Raw genomic sequence first — 15,350 nt, 5'->3', positions numbered from 1 at the left:
GACTTTGTATGTATTTAGACATGGATGAGAAGTAGCTTTGAGAAGGTAATGAGATGTCATCCTCACAGTTAGGTCGCCGTGGATGTGTCTCAGAGGGTTGCCCTCCAGGGTCAGGATATTCAGTCTGAGCATTAGACCAAGGGCAGCTGGCAGACTAGCTCACACATACAAGAAAGACATACAGTATTTCTTTTTTTCATTTTTTTTTCACCTTTATTTAACCAGGTAGGCTAGTTGAGAACAAGTTCTCATTTGCAACTGCGACCTGGCCAAGATAAAGCATAGCAATGTGAACAGACAACACAGAGTTACACATGGAGTAAACAATTAACAAGTCAATAACACAGTAGAAAAAAAGGGGAGTCTATATACATTGTGTGCAAAAGGCATGAGGAGGTAGGCGAATAATTACAATTTTGCAGATTAACACTGGAGTGATAAATGATCAGATGGTCATGTACAGGTAGAGATATTGGTGTGCAAAAGAGCAGAAAAGTAAATAAATAAAAACAGTATGGGGATGAGGTAGGTGAAAATGGGTGGCTATTTACCAATAGACTATGTACAGCTGCAGCGATCGGTTAGCTGCTCAGATAGCAGATGTTTGAAGTTGGTGAGGGAGGTAAAAGTCTCCAACTTCAGCGATTTTTGCAATTCGTTCCAGTCACAGGCAGCAGAGTACTGGAACGAAAGGCGGCCAAATGAGGTGTTGGCTTTAGGGATGATCAGTGAGATACACCTGCTGGAGTGCGTGCTACGGATGGGTATTGCCATCGTGACCAGTGAACTGAAATAAGGTGGAGCTTTACCTAGCATGGACTTGTAGATGACCTGGAGCCAGTGGGTCTGGCGACGAATATGTAGCGAGGGCCAGCCGACTAGAGCATACAAGTCGCAGTGGTGTGTGGTATAAGGTGCTTTAGTGACAAAACGGATGCCACTGTGATAAACTGCATCCAGTTTGCTGAGTAGAGTGTTGGAAGCAATTTTGTAGATGACATCGCCAAAGTCGAGGATCGGTAGGATAGTCAGTTTTACTAGGGTAAGTTTGGCGGCGTGAGTGAAGGAAGCTTTGTTGCGGAATAGAAAGCCGACTCTTGATTTGATTTTCGATTGGAGATGTTTGATATGAGTCTGGAAGGAGAGTTTACAGTCTAGCCAGACACCTAGGTACTTATAGATGTCCACATATTCAAGGTCGGAACCATCCAGGGTGGTGATGCTAGTTGGGCATGCGGGTGCAGGCAGCGATCGGTTGAAAAGCATGCATTTGGTTTTACTAGCGTTTAAGAGCAGTCGGAGGCCACGGAAGGAGTGTTGTATGGCATTGAAGCTCGTTTGGAGGTTAGATAGCACAGTGTCCAAGGACGGGCCGGAATAATATAGAATGGTGTCGTCTGCGTAGAGGTGGATCAGGGAATCGCCCGCAGCAAGAGCAACATCATTGATATATACAGAGAAAAGAGTCGGCCCGAGAATTGAACCCTGTGGCACCCCCATAGAGACTGCCAGAGGACCGGACAGCATGCCCTCCATTTTGACACACTGAACTCTGTCTGCAAAGTAATTGGTGAACCAGGCAAGGCAGTCATCCGAAAAACCGAGACTACTGAGTCTGCCGATAAGAATATGGTGATTGACAGAGTCGAAAGCCTTGGCATGGTCGATGAAGACGGCTGCACAGTACTGTCTTTTATCGATGGCGGTTATGATATCGTTTAGTACCTTGAGTGTGGCTGAGGTGCACCCGTGACCGTCTCGGAAACCAGATTGCACAGCGGAGAAGGTACGGTGGGATTCGAGATGGTCAGTGACCTGTTTGTTGACTTGGCTTTCGAAGACCTTAGATAGGCAGGGCAGGATGGATATAGGTCTGTAACAGTTTGGGTTCAGGGTGTCTCCCCCTTTGAAGAGGGGGATGACTGCGGCAGCTTTCCAATCCTTGGGGATCTCAGACAATATGAAAGAGAGGTTGAACAGGCTGGTAATAGGGGTTGCGACAATGGCGGCAGATAGTTTCAGAAATAGAGGGTCCCGATTGTCAAGCCCAGCTGATTTGTACGGGTCCAGGTTTTGCAGCTCTTTCAGAACATCTGCTATCTGGATTTGGGTAAAAGAGAACCTGGAGAGGCTTGGGCGAGTAGCTGCGGGGGGGCGGAGCTGTTGGCCGAGGTTGGAGTAGCCAGGCGGAAGGCATGGCCAGCCGTTGAGAAATGCTTGTTGAAGTTTTCGATAATCATGGATTTATCGGTGGTGACCGTGTTACCTAGCCTCAGTGCAGTGGGCAGCTGGGAGGAGGTGCTCTTGTTCTCCATGGACTTCACAGTGTCCCAGAACTTTTTGGAGTTGGAGCTACAGGATGCAAACTTCTGCCTGAAGAAGCTGGCCTTAGCTTTCCTGACTGACTGCGTGTATTGGTTCCTGACTTCCCTGAACAGTTGCATATCGCGGGGACTATTCGATGCTATTGCAGTCCGCCACAGGATGTTTTTGTGCTGGTCGAGGGCAGTCAGGTCTGGAGTGAACCAAGGGCTGTATCTGTTCTTAGTTCTGCATTTTTTAAACGGAGCATGCTTATCTAAAATGGTGAGGAAGTTACTTTTAAAGAATGACCAGGCATCCTCAACTGACGGGATGAGGTCAATGTCCTTCCAGGATACCCGGGCCAGGTCGATTAGAAGGCCTGCTCACAGAAGTGTTTTAGGGAGCGTTTGACAGTGATGAGGGGTGGTCGTTTGACTGCGGCTCCGTAGCGGATACAGGCAATGAGGCAGTGATCGCTGAGATCCTGGTTGAAGACAGCGGAGGTGTATTTGGAGGGCCAGTTGGTCAGGATGACGTCTATGAGGGTGCCCTTGTTTACAGAGTTAGGGTTGTACCTGGTGGGTTCCTTGATGATTTGTGTGAGATTGAGGGCATCTAGCTTAGATTGTAGGACTGCCGGGGTGTTAAGCATATCCCAGTTTAGGTCACCTAACAGAACAAACTCTGAAGCTAGATGGGGGGCGATCAATTCACAAATGGTGTCCAGGGCACAGCTGGGAGCTGAGGGGGGTCGGTAGCAGGCAGCAACAGTGAGAGACTTATTTCTGGAGAGAGTAATTTTCAAAATTAGTAGTTCGAACTGTTTTAGGTATGGACCTGGAAAGTATGACATTACTTTGCAGGCTATCTCTGCAGTAGACTGCAACTCCTCCCCCTTTGGCAGTTCTATCTTGACGGAAGATGTTATAGTTGGGTATGGAAATCTCAGAATTCTTGGTGGCCTTCCTGAGCCAGGATTCAGACACGGCAAGGACATCCGGGTTAGCAGAGTGTGCTAAAGCAGTGAGTAAAACAAACTTAGGGAGGAGGCTTCTGATGTTGACATGCATGAAACCAAGGCTTTTTCGATCACAGAAGTCAACAAATGAGGGTGCCTGGGGACATGCAGGGCCTGGGTTTACCTCCACATCACCCGCAGAACAGAGAAGGAGTAGTATGAGGGTGCGGCTAAAGGCTATCAAAACTGGTCGCCTAGAGCGTTGGGGACAGAGAATAAGAGGAGCAGGTTTCTGGGCATGGTAGAATATATTCAGGCCATAATGCGCAGACAGGGGTATGGTGGGGTGCGGGTACAGCGGAGGTAAGCCCAGGCACTGGGTGATGATGAGAGAGGTTGTATCTCTGGACATGCTGGTTGTAATGGGTGAGGTCACCGCATGTGTGGGAGGTGGGACAAAGGAGGTATCAGGGGTATGAAGAGTGGAACTAGGGGCTCCATTGTGAACTAAAACAATGATAACTAACCTGAACAACAGTATACAAGGCATATTGACATTTGAGAGAGACATACAGGGAGGCATACAGTAATCACAGGTGTTGAATTGGGAGAGCTAGCTAAAACAGTAGGTGAGACAACAACAGCTAATCAGCTAGCACAACAACAGCAGGTAAAATGGCGTTGACTAGGCAACGGGGCCGACAGATAAAACATAAACAAGCAGAATGGAGTACCGTGATTAATGGACAGTCCAGTGTGCATCAGCTATGTAGCCAAGTGATCAGTGTCCAGGGGGCAGCGGTGGATGGGGCAGGGAAGCTGGACTGGCGAGTGTTATCCAGGTTAAAAAAAACGAACAATGACTAAATAGCTTGTAGCTAGTTAGCTGGTTAGCTTCTGGAGGTTCTTGAGTGTGTTCTAAAGATTCCGTATCACATTGGGTGAGGCAGGTTACCGGAAGGTATAAACAAATTAAAAATCGAAAAGAGATAGAAAGTAAATATGGGTCCAGTGAGTGTTTGGGACGCGGCGATTCAGACGGTTAGCAGGCCTGTGCTAACAAGCTAACAGTTAGTAGGCCGGGGGTAAACAAGGTAGCAGTTAGCGGACCGGGGCTAAACAAGCTAGCAGTTAGCAGGCCGAATTAGCAAGCAAGGAGATAGCAAGGGCTAGAGAGAGAGTTAGCCTTTGGGGGACGTCGCAATTGGTGAGTCTGTTTATTCCTCTTCATGCGGTGACATCGATAGACCGGTCGTGGTTCCGGGTATTGTAGCCCAGGAGTATGCTACGGTGGTAGCACAGGGGCTCTGGCCGGGCTAGCTTCAAGCTAAGTGGGTGGAAACGCTAGCCAGGAGTAATCATCCGGGGTTGCGGTTTAGCTAGATAGCTAGTTGTGAAGATCCAGCTGAAAAATGTTCCGTTTGCGGTGGGAATCCGGGGATAAAAAAATAAATAGGTCCGTTATGCTCTGGTTAGAGTCGCGTTGTTCGAACTGGCGAGAGCTTTCTGAGCTAAAGGTTAGCTGATGACCGGTTAGCTGAAGACCGCTAGCATAGCTGGTAGTTAGCTGGCTAGCTTCAGTTGAGGGGTTCCGGGTCCGAAGTAAATATAAATACTTTAGGAAAAATAGCTACATTGGGTGAGGCGGGTTGCAGGAGAGTATTTAGAAGCTGAGGTTTAGTAGAATGTTTTAAAAGATATGCGAAGAAAAATATGTAAAAACGAAAGAAAAAAAAAATAATCATAATAATATTTTTAAAATAACGATATATACAAGGGACACGACAGGTCTTACTGCTACGCCATCTTGGGGGTTGAAAATCAACAACACTCAATGATAGCTCCAGGCAGTTAAACACTACACAGGACATTTTGGGGTGTTTTGACTTGTTGGTATTTGTGCTGTGTATACATGTGTTATGTGCACAGGTGGAAGAGTATAGTATGCACTGAGGAGAAACCAGGGGAGATCAGATCAGGCAAACTTACCTGCTGATGTCATTGTTGATTAGGTCTAGGCACTCCAGGCCTTGAACTAGTGTGATTTCCTCAGGGACACTCTTTACCTTGTTGTCCCTCAGCTCCAATTCACTAAGAGTGTACAGATGTTTCACGTGCTCTGCCTCCACCTCAATCTGGTTATAACCCACAGGGAACACACTGGTTGAGTCAATGTTGTTCCAACATCATTTCAATTAAATACCATTGAATTAACGCGAAATAGACGTTGAATTGACGTCTGTGCCAAGTGGGTACCAACATGCAGCTCCTACCAGACAGGTGATATAAAGCTGTCAGAGATTGCATAGGCCATTTATTAATTTACAAATAATTCATACAGGTGATCTCATTAAGATTCAAAAGCTCTTCATCGAGGAAACCTGACCATCAGTATCCTTATCTTGAGCCTTGAGGAGGGCAGTTCAGGAAGAAAGAGCAGTTTGTTTTGTCTCAGACAGAGCTGGTCTAGAGACACCATTTGAGGCAAGATTGGAGGTATGCTCTCAAACTGATTGTGTGCAGTCCAATCTGTGGAGGCATTCATACAGGACGTTATGCTTCAGCCATGTTTATGACAAGAATATTGAAGTGGACGCACACATTTCCATCCGGCAGACAATATATAGAAAGACTAAACAACAAAGAAAGCAAAAACTTGCTGCTAATGTTGTCTTTCCATGACATTGATTCCTGAGGGAAGGTTCTTCAGCTTGTTGTTAGAGAGGTTGGTTCAGTTTCACCAGATGATTCAAGTTGCCCAGACAGTCAGGGACGGCAGTAAGCTGGTTGTTGGAAAGATCCTTTCACCAACAATAGAAAAACAAGTCAGCGAGGATAATCAAAAGAGTTTGTCTAAGATAATCACTTTGTTACCTTGACATGTTTTCTCCTTCATCTTTTTTTCAATAGTGTTTTAAGACCGATTCTGAGCTTACGATGTCATCCAGGTTAGTGAGCTGTCCCACTCCTTCTGGCAGCTCCTCCAGTGGATTCTGCTGCAGCTGGAGACAGCTGACGTCTTCAAACTAAGTAAAAATACTTTAAAGTATTACTTAAGTCATTTTTTGGGGTATCTGTACTTTACTATTTATATTTTTGACAACATTTACTTTTCCTTTCACTACATTCCTAAATATTTTGAAAAACGTTTTACTCCATACGTTTTCCCTGACACCCAAAAGTACTTGTTACATTTAAAATGCTTAGCAGGACAGGAATGGCCCAATTCACGCACTTATCAAGAGACAATCCCTGGTCATCTCTACAGCCTCTGATCTGGCTGACTCTGTAACGGCAGATTTCCTCTTCGTCTGAAGAAGAGTAAGGATCGGACCAAGATGCAGCGTGGTAAGTGTACATGACGATTTATTAAAAACGAACTGAACACTGAAATACAAAACAATAAACGATGTGATGAAAACAAAAACCGAAACAGTACCGTGTGGCGACAAACACTCACACGGAAACAACACCCACAAACCAACAGTGAAACCCAGGCTACCTAAGTATGATTCTCAATCAGACACAACTAACGACACCTGCTTCTGATTGAGAACCATACTAGGCTGAACACAAAAACCAACATAGAAAGACAGACTGCCCACCCCAACTCACACCCTGACCATACTAAAACAAAGAATAAAATAACAGAACTATGGTCAGAACGTGACAGTACCCCCCCTCCCCAAAGGTGCGGACTCCGTCCGCAAAACCTGAACCTATAGGGGAGGGTCTGGGTGTGCGTCTGTCCGCGATGGCGGCTCTGGCGCGTGACGTGGACTCCACTTTACCATAGTTTTAGTGCGCCTCTTAGCCCGCCACCGTGGCCTCTTTAGAGCGGCGATCCGCGCCACCGATTTTTGGACTGGAGACCCACACCACGGGTCCCGAATGGACGGGAGACTCCGGCAGCGCCGGAGTGAAGGGCGGCTCTGGCAGCTCCTGGCTGGCTGACGGCTCTGAGACTACAAATGCAGAATAGTGGGAGAATAGTTTGCATTAGCTAGCATACTGTACATGCATTCAAGTGGTCATCAGCCAACCACCAACCAATACCATAGCTACCCTTTTTAATGATATGTCATGACAACTACCCACTGGGCGCAGACGTCCATTCAATGTCTATTCCGCGTTGGTTCAATGTAACTTTACTGAATTGACATGGAAACAACATTGATTCAACCAGTGTTTGCCCAGTGGGTAGGCACTGTTTCTTCCCAGACAGTTACCTTCAGTCACCCTTGGCCCAGATAATTTCAGTTGCCTGCTTTTTCTGGTGGTTTTCAACAATCCATAAGGGACAGCAGCTTGTTCCTCTTTTTCTGTGCTAAATCCTTTCCTAGAATCTACTTTGACAACTCTTTTAAAGATATGAACTCTATGTCCTGTACACAAAGCATTATGTTTGGTGCAAATCTAACACAACACACCACTGCTACTCTCTGTTGTCATCTATGCATAGTCACTTTAATAACTCTACCTGCATGTACATACTACCTCAACTAACCGGTGCCCCCGCACATTGACTCTGTATCGGTACCCCCCTGTATATAGTCTCGCTATTGTTATTTTACTGCTGCTCTTGAATGACCTGTTACTTTTATCTCTTATTCTTGTCCATATTTTTTTAAACTTCATTGTTGGTTAAGCATGTGACTAATACAATTTGATTTGATTTGATCACTGCGTACCACTCTTCATATTTTCAAGCATGGTGGTGGCTGCATCATGTTATGGGTATGTTTATCATTGGCAAGGACTAGGGAGTTTTCTAGAATAAAAACAAACAGAATAGAGCTAAGCACAGGCAAAATTCTAGAGGAAAACCTGGTTCAGTCTGCTTTCCAACAGACACTGGGAGACAAAGTCACCTTTCAGCAGGACAATAACAAAACACAAGGCCACATTTACACTGGAGTTGCTTACAAAGACAACATTAAATGTTCCTGAGTTGCCTAGTTACAGGTTGGACTTAAATTGGCTTGAATATCATTTACAAGACTTGAAAATGGCTGTCTAGCAATGATCAACAATGATCAACAACAAACTTGACAGAGGTTGAAGAATTTTAGAAATAACAATGTGCAAGAATTGTACAATCCAGGTGTGCAAAGCTCTTAGAGACTTACCCAGAAAGACTCACATGTGTAATCATTGACAAAGGTGATTCTAAAATGTGCAAATATTGCACAATCCAGGTGTGCAAAGCTCTTAGATACTCACCCAGAAAGACTCACATTTGTAATCACTGACAAAGGTGATTCTAAAATGATAGACTCGTGTGTGAATACTTACGTAAATGAGATATTTCTGTATTTCATTTTCAATAAATTTGCAAAAATTTCTAGAAACATGTTATTTCCATTTTGTCATTATGGGGTATTGGCTGTTGATGGGTGATGCAAAAATATATTTAATCAAGGCTGTAACACAAGAAAATGTGGAATAAGTCAAGGGGTATGAGTTATTTCTGAAGGCACTGTAAGTTTCAAGTTTTATTAGTCGGTATACATTGTCCAACGAGTTGCTTACTTGCAGGTCCCTTCTCAACAATGAAAACAACAATAAAAGACTGAGCAGACTAATAAGAGTCTGGTAGCAGCAGTTGTGATGTGTGTGTAGCATCAATGTACAGTATACAGTATGTTGTGTATGTGTCTGTGTGTGGGTGTGTGCATTTGTGCTAAGGTGCAGAGAATCAGAGCAGGTGGTCAGTCCAGTTCAAGTGTTCGGCAGTCTGATGACTTGTGGACAGAAATAGTCTCTGAGCGTTTTGGTATCAGACCTCATTGTCCGATACCGTCTGCCTGACGATAAGGGAGACAACAGCTTGTGGCTGGGGTATGTGGGGTCCTTGATGATGCTACATGCCTTCCTCAGGCACCGTTTTGAGAATATGTCCTGGATGGGTGGGAGCACGGTCCCCGTGATGTACTGGGCCGTCTTCACCACCCGCTGGAGGGCCTTGCGGTTGTGGACGATACAATTCACATATCAGGCTGTGATGCAACTGGTCAGAATGCTCTTGATGGTGCAGCGGTAATATTTGTAGAGGATCCGGGGCGGCATGCAAAATTTCTTCAGCCACCTTAGGAAGTAGAGACGCTGTTGCGCCCTCTTGACAAGAGTGGTGGTGTTGTTGCTCCATGATAATTCCTCTGTGATGTGGATCGGGGCATGTTCCCTCTGCTTCTTGAAGTCAACAATTAACTCCTTTGTTTTGCTGAATTTGAGAGACAGGTTGTTGTCATGACACCACAATGCCAGTTCACTTACCTCCTCCTTACATTCAGACTCTTCGCACACATCCACACCCACATCTGGCATCCAAACACACACACACAACACACACACACACACACAATCACGCATACTGTACACAACCACACAACCACACATGCAAACACAAAATCACCATATTTGTTGCTATTTGTTATATTGATTCTGCTGCTCAGTCACTTTAATAACCCTGATTACACAAATGCAACCAGTATCCATTTCATTTATTGGTACTGATATTGACCTTGGATATAGTGTAAATTGTCGTATGTATTTATTTTGTTCTCATGTATACTTTTTATTTCGCGTGTGCATTTATTTTACACGACATCGTTGAGGAGCTTGCAAGCAAGCATTTCACTATACTGTTTACACCTGTTGTATCCTGTGAACGTGGTAAATACACTTTGATAAAGGACACCTGCATCTCTGTAGTGACTGGGTACACCATCCAAAGTGTAATTAATAACTTCACCATACTCAAAGGGATATTCAATGTTGCTGTTTTTACCCATCTACCAATAGGTGCCCTTCTTTGTAAGGCTTTGGAAAACCTCACTGGTCGACTGAAGGGACGTTACAGATAATTGCAGGTGTGGGGTACAGAGATGAGGTCATTCAAAAATCATCTTAAACACTATACTGGCAAACAGAGTGAGTCCATGCAACTTATTATGTGACTTGTTATGTACATTTTTACTCCTGAACTTATTTAGGCCATAACAAAAGAGTTGAATACTTATTGACTCAAGACCTTTCAGCTTTTCATTTTTTTATGAATTTGTAAACATTTCTAAATACAGTGCATTCGGAAAGTATTCAGATCACTTGACTTTTCCATACTTTGTTACATTACAGCCTTATTCTAAAATGGATTAAATTGTTTTTTTCCCTCATCAATCTAAACACAATACCCCATATATATTTTTTAAATGTATTAAAAAAAAGAAGTAAATATCACATTTACATACTGTAGGTATTCAGACCCTTTATTCAGTAGTTTGTTGAATCACCTTTGGCAGCGATTACAGCCTCAAGTCTTCTTTGGTATGACGCTACATGCTGTGCACACCTGTAATTGGGGAGTTTCTCCCATCTTTCTCTACAGATCCTCTCAAGCTATGTCAGGTTGGAAGGGGAGCGTCGCTGCACAGCTATTTTCAGGTCTCTCCAGAGATGTTCGATCGGGTTCAATTCCGGGCTCTGGTTGGGCCAGTCAAGGACAATCGGAGACTTGTCCTGAAGCCACTCATGCGTTGTCTTGGCTGTGTGCTTTGGGTCGTTGTCCTATTGGAAGGTGAACCTTCGCCCCAGTCTGAGGTCCTGAGCGCTCTGGAGCAGGTTTTCATCAAGGATCTGTCTGTACATTGCTCCGTCATCTTTCCCTCTATCCTGACTAGTCTCCCAGTCCCTGCCCCTGAAAAAAATCCCCACAGCATTATGCTGCCATGACCATGCTTCACCTTTGGGATGGTGCCATGTTTCCTCCAGACGTGACGCTTGGCATTCAGGCCAAAGAGTGCAATTAAAGGGCAAAGAGTGCAATTAAAGGGCTTGTTTCTCATGGTCAGAGAGTCCTTTAGGTTCCTTTTGGCAAACTCCCAGTTGGCCTGATTGGTGGAGTACTGCAGAGATGGTTATCCTTCTGGAAGGTTCTCCCATCACTGCAGAGGAACTGTGGAGCTATGTCAGAGTGACCATCGGATTCTTGGTCACCTCCCTGACCAAAGCCCTTCTCCCCCAATTGCTCAGTTTGGCGGGGCGGCCAGCTCTAAGACGAGTGGTTCCAAACTTCTTCCCTTTAAAAATGGAGGCCACTGTGTTCTTGTGTGCCTTTCCAAATCATGTCCAATCAATTAAATTGGCCACAGATGGACTCCAATCAAGTTGTAGAAACATCTCAGGATGCCGGATGCACTTGAGCTCAATTTTGGGTCTGAATACTTACGTAAATAAGATATTTCTGTTTTTATTTTTAAGGCACAAAAATGTCTAGTAACTTGTTTTCACTCTGTCGTTATGGGGTATTTGTGTGTAGATTGACGAACAAAAAATGTAATACATTTTAGAATAAGGCTGTTACGCAACAAAATGTGGAAAAAGTAAATGGATCTGAATACACTGTATATAATTCCCCTTAGTACCCCTTAATGTCAAAGGGGAATTATATACAGTGTATTCAGATCCATTTACTTTTTCCACATTTTGTTGCGTAACAGCCTTATTCTAAAATGTATTACATTCAGATTTTGTGTCACTGGCCTACACATAGTACCCCTTAATGTCAATGTGTAGGCCAGTGACACAAAATCTGAATTTAATACATTTTAAATTCAGGCTCTAACACAACAAAATTAGCAAAAATAAATGGGTGAGAATACTTTCGGAAGGCACTTTATATCACTTATCCTGTGCAAGCTTTTGTGCCAACCCCATTATGGTGTTTCAGGTGCCAAGCATATTGTCATACAGCAGCAGTGTAGGAGGAAGATCCTTTCCAGTTGGTGGTGGTAATGCAACATATTGGATGTGTAACGACCGTTGGTGGAAGAAGGTGAGGACCAAGATGCAGCGTGGTAAGTGTTCATCATTATTTTAATAAACTGAACACTAAATACAACAAGGAACAAAAGAAACAACCGAAACAGCTCCGTCAGGTGCAAAACACACTAAACAGAAAATAACTACCCACAAATCTTAGTGGGAAAACAGGCTGCCTAAGTATGGTTCTCAATCAGAGACAACGACAGACAGCTGTCCCTGATTGAGAACCATACCCGGCCAAAAACAAAGAAATACAAAAACATAGAAAAAATAACATAGAACGCCCACCCTAATCACACCCTGGCCTAACCAAAATAGAGAATAAAAAGCCTCTCTATCGCCAGGGTGTGACAGGATGCCAACCGCCGTTAAACCTCACAGAAGAAGATGAAAAATTAATGTATAACTTCATTGTTTTTCACAACACAAAGTTTCTGGTATCTTCAATCCTGTTTAATAGGAGACACTTGTAATTGCCCAGAGTTGGTTGCTCCATGCCAACTCTTTGACCAAATTTTGTTTGAGGTATTGAGTTTCTTAAAGCTATAATCCTTAGTTGCTTCATCCATTTTTTGACTTATACCCATTGATTCTTAAAGAATAGTTAAACTGTCATACCCCATTAGAACCCCAAATATACGTTTGTTTTTCTCCAATGTTTGTAAACAATGTATACAGTGAAAACAAACACTGTATAGCCTCAAAACATGGTTAAAATTCTACATTTATATCATGGATGGTCTATCATTTCATGCATAGGGCTATGAATTTGAGAATGGTTACATTTCTCCAGCCAGGGGCGGGGAGAATGCTTTATTGTTTTAATTACGGATTCTAGCTTTAAAGGACTAATCCTTTACCCCACACCCTCACCTTGCAATCACTGACCAAGAGATTAAGGTCTTGGAACTCAATACACTTGTAATGTATCTATTCGGTCAGTGTGTGTGTGTGTGTCTGTGTGTGAGTATAGATTGTGTGGCCTGCGCCTGCCAATGGAGGCTCTCAGTCTACAAGGCTGCAAGATTCTACAAGACTTCACGAAACCTATGTCACAACATGGCACTGTGAAGGGGAGAAATGTAGGGATGATTAAGCTATTAGGGAAAATGATAATGTCATGCCAGTATAAATGGACCACAGTGGCCTGTTCTGGGGTCTTCATGGTGGTATTTGTCAGGGCATGTGTGAGAACGGTGAATGATTTAGATACCGCAGTGCCAAAGACCAGGCAGGTAGATGGCTAACCAACAGGGGAGAGGGATAGGCCTACTGTGTGATGTGATGGGAGTGGAATTGTGCGGAGTTTTTAAACCAGGTTTTCGGATGTGCTTCATTTCCAAAGGGACAGGTTGCTGCTTGATGTAGTCTGAAGGAAGGTTACCCTGCTGACAGCCCTTAAACTCCTGTTGAGCCGACAGCACACTAATGGCAGCCAAGGGGAATCCGAGTAATTGTGGGGTTAGCCTGGCAGACTGTGACACATTTCCTGTCTTGTAATGGGGGAAGATGGAGTGTGGTTTAGGACTCATTACTGATGGTGTTGGTGGTTTCAAATTGCTTGTCACGCCGGCGTGAAAGCGACCTCTGGTAACTAAAAGCTGCTGCACACACTCCACCATATTTACAGCTTTAATCTCCAGGGAGGTTCCAGTAAAAGTCTGATTTATTCGTCCCGCTCCCTCCTGCACCCACAGCTGTTCATATCGCACCCGCCCACCCCCCTACTGCAGGAACTGGTCCCGAACCCAACCGCAGTCCCGCAATTTTATTTTAGGCATAGACTATGTGACGCAGCTCACTTGCCAGCCATGGTCCCAGCAATTTTGCGCCATATAGGCCATATCAAAATGCTCAAAAATAACCTAAGATATAGGTTAAAGCTGTAAGATGTGATTCTTTGGTCGACCCAACAAAATGAAGATCTATCATTGTCATTGAAAGCAAATATGTTCTATGTACGCTATTTCTATGCGTACTTTTTAGAAGTTTTGATTTTGCTTTTGATTTAGTACACCAGCTTCAAAACAGCTGAAAATACAATATTTTGGTTATGGAAAATATACGGAAATATTTTTCACAGCGGTTTAGATTGTACAATAATTCTCTACACTATACTTGCTTGTTTTGCCACATATACTGAAATTAGGCAAACTAGCAATCAGGAAATGGCGGAGCGAGTATCCCGCGGGAATGCAGACTGGCTGGAAAGGCAACAGGGTGGAAAGTCTCTTTCCCTTTACTAAATAGACAAATAATACATGTTTCATAGGAACATTCATGATGGCTTTATTGGACTGAGGACACTGAGGTGAATTGAAATTGTATGCATACTGCATAGTTTGAAATGGTTGTGACAATGAGACAAGAAATGCACAAATTCATAATGACATTGAATGATCATTGTGGAAAATCTGACCCACTATGTCTGACCCACTATAATCAGACCTATAACTTCTTTGCACTTTGCACTCATTCATGTCCTTTCTCAGCCAGAAGTGGAGAGTGTTTGGTTTCGGATAGGTATTTGCAGTGGTGACGGGAACTCTTTGACCGCCGTTTGATTGCAAAACTATTTGAACTGCTCTGGATTTTGGGATGACTAAGAGCGGAACACAGTTTGCTTAAGTGTACAGAGTGGTGGTATCTGACACCTTGAAGCACAGACCAGGTGCTTTCGGTGAATGTTATCATGGAGTCTCTGACTGAACCCCACGCTCACGCTGACTGCTTGTCTAGATCAAACTGTGGCAAGTCTTTGTTGCTGCTCTGATGCCAGATAAACTTTGCCAAGTTCAATGCAATAAATCATCCATACTGAGAAATAGTCTACCTTTCACGTCAGACCAAGAAGTTTAGTTGATTTTTCATTATTACAAAAAACAGCAATGAGTTGAATTAACTGATAGAATACTGAAATATAAGCAATGTACCATTTGTCTAACATATATTGTCCTAAATTGTTATGGATCAAAGCTTCAGTCTTTAGTACATAAGGAAAATAATAGGTAGTCATGTATATTACAGCCTTTCATGTTTCCTAAGCTTTCCCCCTTTAAAACATGTAAGAAATTGCCATGACATCATGTGAGCTCCACCTCTCTTGTAGAAGGTTGAAGTACCATGTCAAATACCTTTTTGGAGCTGTTAGTACATGCATATGTCTTAATTCACTCAATTTCTGTTGTTTTTTCTGCTTAAGCGGCAGAGAAGAATGCCCAGACTCTGTCATGACACACCTGCAACCCAAGCTGCTCTCCAAGCA

The 15,350-nt window shown here is 43.7% G+C and overlaps 1 pseudogene; it reads right to left on the bottom strand.

The window, feature by feature from the left end:
- Positions 1 to 9,589, bottom strand: part of LOC115145072 (leucine-rich repeat-containing protein 40-like) — a 10,784-nt pseudogene extending 1,195 nt beyond the window's left edge.
- Between the last annotated feature and the right edge of the window lie 5,761 nt (positions 9,590 to 15,350).

The sequence above is a fragment of the Oncorhynchus nerka genome, linkage group LG17 (genome assembly GCF_034236695.1).
Source record: "Oncorhynchus nerka isolate Pitt River linkage group LG17, Oner_Uvic_2.0, whole genome shotgun sequence".
Taxonomy (NCBI): Eukaryota; Metazoa; Chordata; class Actinopteri; order Salmoniformes; family Salmonidae; genus Oncorhynchus; species Oncorhynchus nerka.
The sequence above is the reverse complement of the archived record's forward strand: the minus strand, read 5'-3'. Positions and strand labels throughout refer to the sequence as shown.